Source organism: Fukomys damarensis, unplaced genomic scaffold (assembly GCF_012274545.1).
Source record: "Fukomys damarensis isolate Sample0158 unplaced genomic scaffold, DMR_v1.0_HiC HiC_scaffold_15, whole genome shotgun sequence".
Classification (NCBI taxonomy): domain Eukaryota; kingdom Metazoa; phylum Chordata; class Mammalia; order Rodentia; family Bathyergidae; genus Fukomys; species Fukomys damarensis.
The window spans coordinates 12,405,222-12,417,675 of NW_022900927.1; the positions used below are offsets into that span (position 1 = coordinate 12,405,222).

Sequence of the window (12,454 nt, forward strand, 5' to 3'; positions counted from 1 at the left end):
TTTTTTTTTTTTTTTTTTTTGGTGGCAGCTTGTCCTCCTATTAAGGATGCTCTTTCTCCTCGAACATTTTTTAGGATACTAATTAGTGATTTTTTAAGTCTGTTTCTTTCGTAGTTTCTAGGATTAGTTGTTTTTTGTTGTTCTTCTCCATCTTGGTCTGTGTTCCCCAGGCTTTCAGGTGTCAGTGAGTGCAGGCAACTGATACAGGCGCCTGTGCGCCAGGGAGGCCCCTGCAGAAGAGGCCCAACCCAGGCCCGCACAGATATAGGGTGCATTTCCTGAACTGGGCAGCTGGCTCAGATGGAGTCTTCAGTCTGCTCTGCAGGTCCGTTCTCATTCTTTCATTATTTTTCACTCGTGTCTCTCTCGGGGTCCCGTCTACCTCAGATTTGGCTTCCTACGTAAGTAAGTTACAGCACCTTTCCTTTCTCATCCAATAAAGGACACACTTGCTGGAGCTCAGTTCTTGGGCTTCACAAGTTCATTTCTGAGGGCCAAGTCCTATTTTGGTTCCATTTTGTCACAAATTAGTAACTTGTGTACACTTTCTCCTGTCTTTTTCAGGGGGATATGGAAACGCCTGTCAGAAGATGAGTGAGCAGGCTGGCTAGTTTACAACTCAGGGCCTCCATTCCTATAATAGGGTGCAGTGAAAGCAGAAATGATTATTTATTTGAAAAAATCATCTGCTAAAATGAAGACAGTGCAAGATTTTTTTTGCCCTTAAAATTTTGTAAACGATGTTAGCTTCAGAACACCTTGAAGTCTGACTGTCAGGCCCACACACTGTGAGTCAAGTCCTTCTTGGGAAGAAAAATCACCAACTTTTTTTTCCCGCTTATTGGTACATGTTACGTATACAATATAGTTTCATGAATCATTCGGATCTTGTACCTTTACATGATGTATCTTGGTTTTTATGTTTTCTCCATTTCCCTGCCCTCCCTTTAACCTTCCAGCCTTCCCTATTTACAAGGACTTGATTTCCGTCTTCTCCTTTTCTCATATTTTTGTTTTGCCTTCTTTCCCTTTCCCTCCCCCTCCTCCTTCCCTATACCCAGCAAAGGAATAGCTAGGTTAAATGGGACCTCTAATCCCAGCTCTTTGAGGTATCTCCATATTGATTTTCACAGTGGTTGCACCAGTCTGCGCTCCCACCAACAATGAAGAAGGGTTTCTTTCTCCCCACAACCCCACCAACATTTGTTACTGGTTGATTTCTTGATAGCAGCCATTCTTTCTGGAGTGAGATGGAATCTCAGTGTTGTTTTCATCTGCATCTCTTGAATGACCAGTGATGTTGAATGCTTTTTCATAAGTTTATTTGCTGCTTTTACTTCTTTGTCTGAGAAATGTCTGTTTATTTCAGATGCCCATTTTTGAATTGGGTCTTTATATTTGAGGGGGCTGACTTTTTAAAGTTCTTTATATATTCTAGATAGTAGACATTTGTCTAAGGAACAGCTGGTAAATTTTTTTTCCCATGTTATAGATTGTCTCTTTGCTCTGTTGGTAGTTTCTCTTGCCATGCAGAAGCTTTTTAATAAGATGAGATCCCAGTTGTTGACTCTTTGTGTTACTTCCTGTGCTACTGAAGATTTGTTCATAAAGTCTTTTCCTATGCCAATGTTTTCAAGAGTTCTACCTAACTTCCATAAAGTTTAGTGTTTCTGTTTCAACATTTAGATCTTTAATCCACTTGGATTTTAGTTTAGTGCATGGTGAAAGATAAGGGTTTAGTTTTAATCTTTGGCAGGTTGAAATCCAGTTTTTGTAAAACCTTTTGTTAAAGAGGCTATCTTTCCTCCAGTGAGGATGGTTGATTCCTTTGTCAAAGATGAGGTAGCTGAGTACATCTAGAGTTGTTTCTGCATCTTCTAATCTATTCCGGTAATTCTCAGGTCTATTTTTTTTTTTTTTTGCCAGTACTATGCTGTTTTTATCAAAGTGGCTTTGTAGTATAGTTTCAAGTTGGGAATTGTGATGCACCCTATCATGTCTCTATCACCTAGAATGGCTTTTGCTACTCTAGGTCTCTACTAGTTCCAGATGAATTTTTGGATTGTTTTCTCTGATTCTGTGAAATATACTGTTGGGACTTCAATCAGAATTGCATTGAATCTGTATTGCAGTTTTGGAGGTATGGCCATTTTCACTATATTGGTTATTTTTACCCAGGAACAAGGAATGTCTTTCCATTTTTTTTTCTTTTTTCTTTTTCAGTAAGTTTATTGGTACATTTTAGGTATACAATACAGTTATATTCATCATTAGGATCTTGTACCTTTACATGATGTATCTTGGTTCTTATTTTTCCCCCATTTCCCTGCCCTCCCTTCACCCCCTCCCCATTTACAAAGACTTTGTTTCCATGTTTTTCCATTTCTCATATTTTTTCTTTTTACTTCTTTCCTTTCCCCTACCCCTCCCACTTCCCCTATTCCTTTAGACATTTTTTCCTATTTCACAATATCAATGATACATTTTGATCCTTATTTATACTTTTAGTTTTTAACACCAGAGAAACTGTTTATTTACATATTCATGTCCTGTTTATTTAACTTAAGAGTATTGACTGAATGTGCATCCACTGAGCTATAAATTTCTCTAGTTTCTCATTCTTTATGGCTGAGTGGTTTATAAAAATAAATCCCTCAACTTCTTTATCCAGTATCCAGTTGATGGGCAATTGGACTATTTCCAAGTTTTATCTATTGCAAACAGTGCCACTATAAACATGGGTGTACATATATCACTGCTGTATGATTCTTTGAATTCTTTGGGGAATATACCCAGCAGAGGAATATCTGGGTCAAATGGGACCTCCAGTCCTAGTTGTTTGAGATATGTCCATGTTGATTGCCATAGTAGTTGCACCAGTCTGCACTCCCACCAACAACGGAGAAGGTTTTTTTCTCCCCACAACCCCACCAGTATTTGCTATTGGTTAATTTCATGATAGCAGCCATTCTTTCTTGGGTGAGGTAGAATCTTAGTGTTGTTTTCATCTGCACCTCTTGAATAAGCAGTGATGTGGAATATTTCTTCATATATTTATTTTCTGTTTTCTTTGAGAAAAAAATGTCTGTTTATTTTAGATACCCATTTTTGAACTGGGTCTTTATGTTTGGGTGTCTGATTTTTTTTGGATTATTTACAAATTCTAGATAGTGGACCTTTGTCTGAGGAATAGCTGGTAAATTTTTTTCTTTTTAAAGATGAGATCCAAGTTGTTGATTCTTTGTGCTAGTCCCTGTGCTATTGAGGATTTGTTCATAAAATATTTTCCTATAACCAATATCATCAAGAGTTTTACCTAACCTATCTTCCAGAAAGTTTAGTGTTTCTGTTTTAATATTTATATCATTAATCCATTTGGATTTTAGTTTAGTGCATGGTGAATGATATAGGTCTAGTTTTAATATTTGGCAAGTGGAAATACAGTTTTTTCAACACCATTTATTGAAGAGGCTATCTTTCTTCCAGTGAGGAAACAATATGTATACAGCATATTGTTGGATTTTGCTTCTTAATCTATTCTGCCAGTCTATTTCTCTTGGTGAATTGAGGCCATTGACATTGATGGTTATAACTTATATGTATTAACCTATCCTTGTCATGTTATTGTTCTGTTGTTGGCTCTTTTTAATTTTTTTCCCTCTCCCTTTAGTTTCTTGCCTTGCCTAATTGATTTGTTCTGTTGGGCCTCATGGTGTTGTGACCTTCATTATCTTTTTCTAGGATATTGTTTAGAATTGTTTGGAGTGCTGGTTCAGTGTTCATGAAGTTTCTCAGGTGTTCTTTGTCATGGAAGTATTTTATCTCCCCATCTATTTTGAAAGATAGTTTTTCAGGATACATCAGTCTAGGTTGGAGGTTGTTTACTTTTAGAGCTTGAAATACCTCACTCCAAGTTCTCCTTGACTTGAGGGTTTGTGTTGAAAAGTCTGCTCTGATTCTGGTGGGTTTTCCTTTGCATGTGATTTTCTTCTTTTCTCTAACTGCTTGTAGTATTTTGTTCTTCTATTGGGTTTCTGGGATCTTGATTGTTAGATGTCTAGGTGTAGATCTTTTTTTTTTTTTTTTTTTTTTTTTTTTGATCATGGCTATTTGGAGTCTTATATGCCTCACTTAGGCATATAAGATGTCAAATTCTTTTGCTCTGTTTTGGAAGTTTTTTGTCATCAATTCTGTGAACAATTTTTTTATATGTCATTTGTACTTTCTCCTGCCTTTTCATGGGCCCTTTTCAGTCTTTGTATCATCTAGGAGATGTTGGATTGATTTCTCATGGCCCCTTACTATTTTTAAGAGATCCTTCTTTCCATGGTTACGGACTGCCATCCTGTCTTCTATATTTGATATCCTATCTTCAGATTGGGTCAGTCTGTTGTGTATATTTTCAGTAGAGTTTTTAATCTCCTGGATATGTGTTTGAACTTGTTTTGTGGATTTCATTTCTTTCCTAAGTTGGGCATTTATGTTTTCCATCATGGTCCTGAACTCATCTATTATTTAAAAATCTCTTTCTATTCTACAATCTCTAATCATATCTTTCATTGTGCTTACCATCTCTGTAGCTATTTCTGTTTTGAATTTTTCTAGAGCCTCATTCATCTGTTTTGTTACTTCCTGTGCTATGAATTCAGGGTGTCCTGGTGGTTGATTATCAGACTTTTCCTCCCCATTTCCCCAAGAATTTGCCCTTGGTAAGCTGGAAGTCTGTGCTTGTGCATGAGGCTTATTTGTCTTTCCATTCGTTTAATTCATGGGTCAATACTTTGAACTTACAGATATAGCTGGTCTTTAGGTTTTGAGTCTCTAATGACTCTGAGGCAATCTCATTTTCATTATACCATGAAGGACAACTGATTAGATCAATGGCAACATCTTAGCCCAAGTGATACAATCAGCAGCACAATAGCATCAAACACAACTTAGAAATTGACAATTTGTACTAATTATTAATGTATCATCTTTAACCATATGAATTAAATAAAAATTGAGGACCAGCCCAAAATATGTTTATAGTGAAAACATTCTTCAATATAGCAGCTTTACCCTTCAGGATTGGGATTTCGAAAGAGTTGGGGAGGGTGGGATGGATAGAAAGAAGATTAGGGAAAGTTTAGAAGTGAGGCCAGAGGACACAGGAGGATCACACAAACTCTAGAAAACTGTTGAAGATAAGAGGAAAAGACAGAATGGAAGCACATAGACAAGAACAGAACAAACTAATAGCAGTAGGGAATCTAGAAACTCTAATCACTTTCCATTGAAACTAATAATGAGAGAAGGAAAAAGAGAGATGAAAAGAAAAAGAAAGAAGAAATCTGAATTAGGGCAGGAACAGGATAAAATAGGCAGATGAAAAACAATGTGGAGAGTGAGAGAGAGAGTGAGACAGAGAGAAAAGAAACAAAAAGCAAAAGAAGTAAAAAAAGGAAAAAGTCAAAAAAATTAAAATTAAAAATAAGAGGAAAAGAAATAAATTTTTAAAATAAAAAATAAAAATGAAGGCCCTCCTTCAGGGTATGTCTTTGCTGTCACAATAGACAACATGGGTAGCAGTATGTAGATCTAACTCAATTAGTCGCAGCAGGCCAGGAGCAGACCCCTGAGATTCAGGCTTATTTCTGGCTGCAAGGCTCCCCTGACCTCCTGCAGGGTTGAGCTCTGCAAGATTTTACTGCAGGTTCCAGCTGCCCTTCCCCTGAAGATAGTCCAGGTTCCGATGGGAAGTGGTGATCCCTCCAACTTAACAACCATGGTGGTCTGGTGTGCCTTTATTTCAGAGATTGTCTTCACTTTTCCAGTCAGCTTCCATTTTCATCAAGGAGCCTCTTTCTGTTGTTCACTTCTGCTCTATCTTCTGAAGCCAAGGATAATGGCCTTTCTGACCCCCTGTGCCTCTGTGGTGTGGATCCAGGTATGTGTACAGCCAGGCAGCCAGAGGCTGCCAGGTGGGGGTGGGGTAAGGGTGGCATAGGCGCGGTGCTGCACGCACCCACATGGATCTGCTCGCTTCTCAGACACCTGGGGTTAGGGTAGAGTAGCAGCTCGGCTCCTGACTCAGCTCCTGGCTCAGCTCCTCACAGGTCTGTTAGCAGTCCCTCCATTTTCTTATATTCTCTTTGATCTGTGTTTTCAGAATGTCATTGTTTTCAGTGTAGAGGTCTTTTGCTTCCTTTATAGATTTATTCCTAGATATTTCATTTTTTGGATGCTATTGTGAAAGGAATCATTTCCCTAATTTCTCTCTCAGTGAGTCTGTTATTTATGGACAAGAATACTGTTGGAAAATCATCATCTTTAGGAACAGAGAAGAAGGGCTATGAGGGAAAAGTCAGTCCAAGTCTTTCACACTCAGACAAACCTCACTCTCTTTTCTGTTTTCTCTTTCACATAAGCTTCTAACTCTTCTCCCTTCAAATCCTGAATTTTTGCTCCTGTCCTGTCACAGCAGGGTTGGATGTGCACAGGGTGACTGTAAGTCAGTGTTCTTACATTTTTGCTTTTTTATTTTGAGATCAACCACTGTCCTATGGAGTGATAATTTAGAGAAATACATTTTATACTATTGAAGAACTTAGAAAGGCTTTGCTCTCAGGGATCACATACTTTTTAAAGATATGTGTGAATATAATAAAAATATACCCCTGAGAAGCACACGGAGAAGACTGATGTCTGTGTTTTATTCAGTGAGACATGGAGTCCCTAGGTCTTCTTTCCTAGCACTTACTATTCACTCAGTAGTATTTCCCATGTCTCCACTCTGTGCCAGCCACTGTTTGACTGACTAAGTTATGGAAGACAAAGTTTCTCCCATGCGACTTTTATCATAGTAAGAAGCAGACAATAAATATTTATAGTGTGGTATAAGGTGGTGTTTAGTAATGAATGAGTCAGGGGTGAGGGCATAATAGTGACAGGGATGGCGGCTACGAGCAATCATCCTCCCGAGGAGTGAGGAGTGTTGTCTGAATGGATCTGAAGTCCCCAAGCATTCTAGAGTGCTGTGAACCACCACAGTGGGCTCACAGGAGGCTGCATCATCTTTCAAAGTTCTCAGGGAAGCAAACTCAGCAATACCAGCATCTAGAGGCTATAGAAACACTGAACTTGGAGCAGTCTTCACAGTTCCAACATTAGATTGTGCTACTTGTCTTCCAGTGATCATTCGTCTTTGAGAAGCTGAGTTTGTGATTTTTGCGGTAACAGCAAGCATCCTAGCTCTGAATAAAAGCCAAGAAGATGAAGTGAAGGCAAAACTGAGACGTGACCCGGATCTGATGAGCTGTGTAGTGCCCAACAGGCGCACATGAGTGGCAGGCAGGAAACATACCCCCCTTCAAAGATATTTTCACTTCCTAATCCCTTATATTTTAACATATTACCTCTAATGGGAAAAAATAAATATTAGTTTTTGTTATTTATAACCAATATTACTTATGACCAAAGTTTACTTTTGTTGAAGTTAAGTTTACTTTTGTGGTTGTTGTTTATTTTTTTGAGGCTTGTGCTGAACTCACTATGCAGTCCAGGTTGGCCTCAAACTCATTGCAATTCTCTTGCCTCAGCCTCCCAAGTGCTGGGATTACAGGTGTGCATCACCATGCACAGCCATAAAATTAATCTTGAATTTTGAGAGAATGAGACTAGCTTAGATAAATGGCAGCGAACCTATGGCACACGTACCACAGTGGGCTGTTTATATCATTGAAAGCTCTGTTTATTGTGTTTTTCTTTTAATGTATGAGTTGTTTTTTTCTAAATTTAAACTTCAGTATTCAGGTTTAATTGCAGTGCTGGCACTTTGCAATAAATAAGTGGGTTTTGGATTGTAGTTTGGACCCTCAGTCTCTAAAAGCTTCACTGTCTTTGTCTTCGTTATTTGGGTTGACCCTAAATGGAGTCGCATGTATCCTTATAAGAAAAGCAGACGATGTTAGATCCAGAGACACAAAGGAGAAGGCGAGATGAAGACGGAAGCAGAAACTGGAGCCATTTAGCTGTGAACTGAGGAAGGCCAGTGATTGCTACAACCACTGGAAGCTGGAAAGACTTAGGGTGGGATTGTTCTTGAGAACCTTTGGGAGTAGCAGTGCTTTGATGACACCTTAAGCTCAGACTTCAGGTGGGATTAAGAGAGAATAAATTTCTGATATATGAAACTAGGAAGTTGGTGGTAATTTGCTGCTATTGGAATAGCCTAGAAATAACCATTGGAAATTAATGCAATAAATGATTGTGTTACTTATAAAGAAGGTAACAATATACCTTTTGTTTCATAGAAATAGCCTGGGAAATACCATAGGAAACTAATGTAATGAGTGATTATGTTACTAAAAAGATAAAACTATACCTTTTTCTTTCAGTTTATGTGCATAACTTTTTCTGGATAGCTGTTAAGCTGTTAAGACACAAACACTTCTTGTGTCCTTGGGTCATTTGGAATGAACTTAATATGGGAAAGTGTTAGTTGGTTTTCTTAGAGTTGACATGAAAATATTATTGAATAGTAAGGTGACATGAACTGAGAAAATCTGGGGAATTCTTCCTTAAATGAGAGAGTGAATGACGAGGATGTTTTGGGGGAGGTGTTCCAGGAAAAGGGCAAGTCCAGGTCCTGAGGCCAGAACCAATATGACAGGTCAAAGAGCATCATAAATCCAGTGTGATCAGGTATCATGAGTAGAAGATGAAGTCAGGGAGAGGAGCAGGTTTGGATGATGTATGACCTCACCGGCAAACACAAGGAATTTGGTTCTGCTGTACTTTTGTTGTTGTTGTTGTTGTTGTTGTTGTTATTCTGTATTACCATCAGCACACGAGACCAGGGAGATATAGGAGAAGTTGTGGACATTGTGTACAGGGGAGATATTTTAATACAGTTGCCTTTTGTGTGTCCCTTTCTTGAGGTTGAAGCCCTTTTCCTGAAGTTTATTAATTGAATACGAATGAGAATAGCAAGAGCCTTTTATCACACTGCCAAGCAATGGTGAGGGCACAGGCAGCAGAGGGCGGCACTCAGTGGGGAGCAGAGCAGCTGGCCGGCTGCCTTCGATGGAGTGGTCAGCTTTCTCTGCAGGGAGCAGTTGTACCTTGGCCAAGGTTTGGGACCTGGCCATCTGCTGGGCAAGACTGCATCATTTGTTTTCTATGTTTGGCAGTTGCTGGGGACTCCTTTGAGAAAAAACAAAAACCAAATAACACCCTTTCAGGCATAAGGTGATAGAATAAATAAAAGGAGTAGAAATATTACTGGGACCATAGTGGGACAGATGCAGACCCTCAGAGTAAAGGAAACAGCAGATAACTATATTAATCTGCAGCCTGGCCTCAGAAGATGTTTCAGGTATGGCCTTGGGGAACCAAGAATGGACCACATTTCCCCTTCTGACTTGGTTATGTGACTCAAAAACACGACAAGGTTAATAAAAAAGTAAAATATTTAATAGAGGTCAGCTCATTCCTGGTCCTAGTCACACCAAGCTCCATGCTGGTAAAATCTTTGTGCTCAGGAAGGTCATCGAGTGAAACCTTGATGAAAATCTTAAAAACACTCTCAGAGTAACTTGATTCCTGATGCTCCTGAGTTCCCATCTGTCCCACGGTTTACCTACCCAAATCACCTTTAGTCATTGCTTCAGTTGGGAAAAACAGTTTAGAACAATGGGAAAAGTTTTTCTTCAATTTGGAGACTCAAATTTAATTTTCTTTGAAGCTATAGTATTAACAATCTTGAAAGGTAGGCTCTGTTGAGTCACAAAGGGGATTTTAAATTTCTGAATGTTTCCCTTGACATATCAACTGTAAGTTGTGGCAGTCTGTATGCACGCAGAACCTAGGAGAAGCCTGACATTGGTGGGATGGAGACTGAGATGTAACAAAAGGCTTTGGCTGCCCTATCCACCCCGGGCAGAGCCGAAGAGCAGGATCGCCATAAGAGGTGTCCAATAACGGGACGAGGGATGGAATCCCTCTTGGCTCTCCCCCTGCGCAGGGTGAGCACTCTGACCAGAGTCCTGCCTCTTCATTGGGGGAATGGAGAAGGACTGGGGCCCATAGACCAGGCAGGGTCTGGGGTAGGTGAGATCTTGCATACTGTGGGACTTTGCAGCTGAGGAAGAGGAAGAACAAGAGCTTGCAGCAGCAGCATCAGGACCACACACAGTGGCTAGCAGGACCAGGGAGGATGGTACACTTCAGTGCCAGCCCAGAAGATGTCTTGACAGGGGACAGGAGCAACCTAGATAACTGAATGTGACCAGGTCATCACCAATACCACTGGGATACCTGAGTTGCCTTTGAACTTACGAACCATATGGGGAGTGGTGGGACAGGGTTTAGAAATCACTTTGGCAGGGGAGAAACACGCCATGGAGAATTTAAACTTTGAATTAAGTGAAAATTGACCTGGATGAATCTGTTACAACCCCATATGACAAACCTTGTAATCTATGAAATTATTCAGGAAGAGTAGCTAGGGTTATAGTAAAAATAAGCAAATCACTCATAAACCTATGTGACGAACAACCAGAGCTTTAAGAATATTTTCCTGTGCATCTCAGGGCTGCCATGGACTGTCCTGGCAAGAAGGCTTCAAACTGCCTCATGGGAAAAAAAAAATCAGGAGAAACAATCATCAGAAGCATGAACTTGTGGACTGAGATGAGCCAGATGTTGTGTCTAAGAGTGGGGAAGAAGCCCCAGTGCAGATACTCATTGAAAAAACAAAACAATTCACCGGTAGGTTCCCATGTTTTGTTTGTTTGTTTGTTTGTTTTTAAAGGAGGATTAAAAGGTTGCTGCTTGCATTTGCCAAGCTGAGAGTTTTTTCCTTTCATTCTGATGTTTGTAATTTGGTTCCCACTAAGTCAGCCTCGTCTGCCTACCTGAAATCGCGGGTAAACAATGGACCTTTTACGTTTTACTGACAACAGCTGTCTTGGTTTGTCTTAGTCTGCTGTAATAGACACCACAGACAGAGTAATTTATAATGAATACAGATTTATTTGACTCACGGATCTAAAGGCTGGGAAGCCCAAGAACAGAAGAACATGGTGCTGACACCTGGTGAGGGCTTCCTGCTGCATCAGCTGCTGCAGAAATCGAAAGGGGAAGAGAGGCTTAGCCAGCCCTCCTTTTTATTAGGAACCCACTCCCATGCTAACCAGACCAGCCCATTCATATGATGACAGTAGAGGGTTCATAATCTTCCTGCCTCACGAAGGCTCCACCCTCAGCCCTGCTGCACTGGGGCCAGTTTCCAATGCGTACACTTGGGGGGACACAACCAAGAGTTATCATCGCATTAACCAATCATGCTTGGGTAATTAGTGTTAGAGCAACACGTGTTATAGAGGGACAGTGTATATTATAAGCCAGAAGAAATAGATTGGGAAGTTTTATTTTCCCTTAACGTGACGAGGAAAGGTATTAGAGAGCAAGGTACAGGTAACTGGCAACAATAGAGACTTTAGGACGGTATCCACATCAAAGTCTGAATTTTTGATTCGGCCACATCTGAATTCAAGAGGTCACGGATTGCAGGACAGCCAAACAAAGTAACTGGTGTGATGAAGAATCCAAGCCACCTAGGGATCAGATGCCCCAGGTGTTCAACCTCAGGAGAGAAGATTAAGCAGAGATGCAACAGCTGTATTCATGTATTTTGAAGGTTTTTGATTTGAAGAATGAGTTTCTTATATTTCCATAGAGTACTGACATTGTTTTAAGTTCAGAAAGTCCTTTTTTGTTTTATTAATTCTCAAGACTATTTGTGGAACCAACTGGAGCCCCTGCCCTTGATGTGCAATTTCTCTGGGAGGTGCCTTCAGTCAAATCCCAGGAATCTGTACAGTGTGAGTGTGGTGAGTCACTGCTACAGAAGACAGAACCAGCCCTGGCAGATAGAGAGTTACTCAGGATAGTTGGCAACCTAGCAAGCATAACTGTGAGTCTCTCATTTTCTATCACAGCCCTTCCCTACTTTCGAATATACTCACGCTACCAGAAGGGAAAGTTCAAATGCCTAGCATAGGTGGGATACTGCGATACTGTGACTCTTGCTTCCCTCACCTTCTCTGTTTTTTTCTAATTCTTCCTCCAGTCTCCTAAAAATGCATTCTGTTTCTTCCTGCAGTGGGAGTAGGTGGTCTCAAGGGGTGTTTTGTGGGTTCTCATGTTAGGAAAGGGTTTTATGCATCTGTTTCTGGTGCTGTTTTTGTGGAGGGGGTTTACCATGTCTTCCAGGCTTGCCATTGTGCCTGACACTCTTTTTGGACACCACCACTGGGTCTACCTGGCACCTCTCCCATGGCACGGGCATTCTTATCTCTTCTGCAGAATCACCTTGCACTACTGCTGCCAGACAGTCATTTCCCTTCTGAGGTCAGCATTTCTAAGGCTTTTAGACTCAGCACCCTTTGGCCGGACACCATGGTCTCTC

The 12,454-nt window shown here is 40.3% G+C and overlaps 1 pseudogene; it reads left to right on the forward strand.

Annotated features, from left to right (window-relative positions):
• Positions 1 to 5,887: 5,887 nt before the first annotated feature.
• LOC104874005 overlaps positions 5,888 to 12,454 on the forward strand; it is a 29,931-nt pseudogene continuing 23,364 nt past the window's right edge.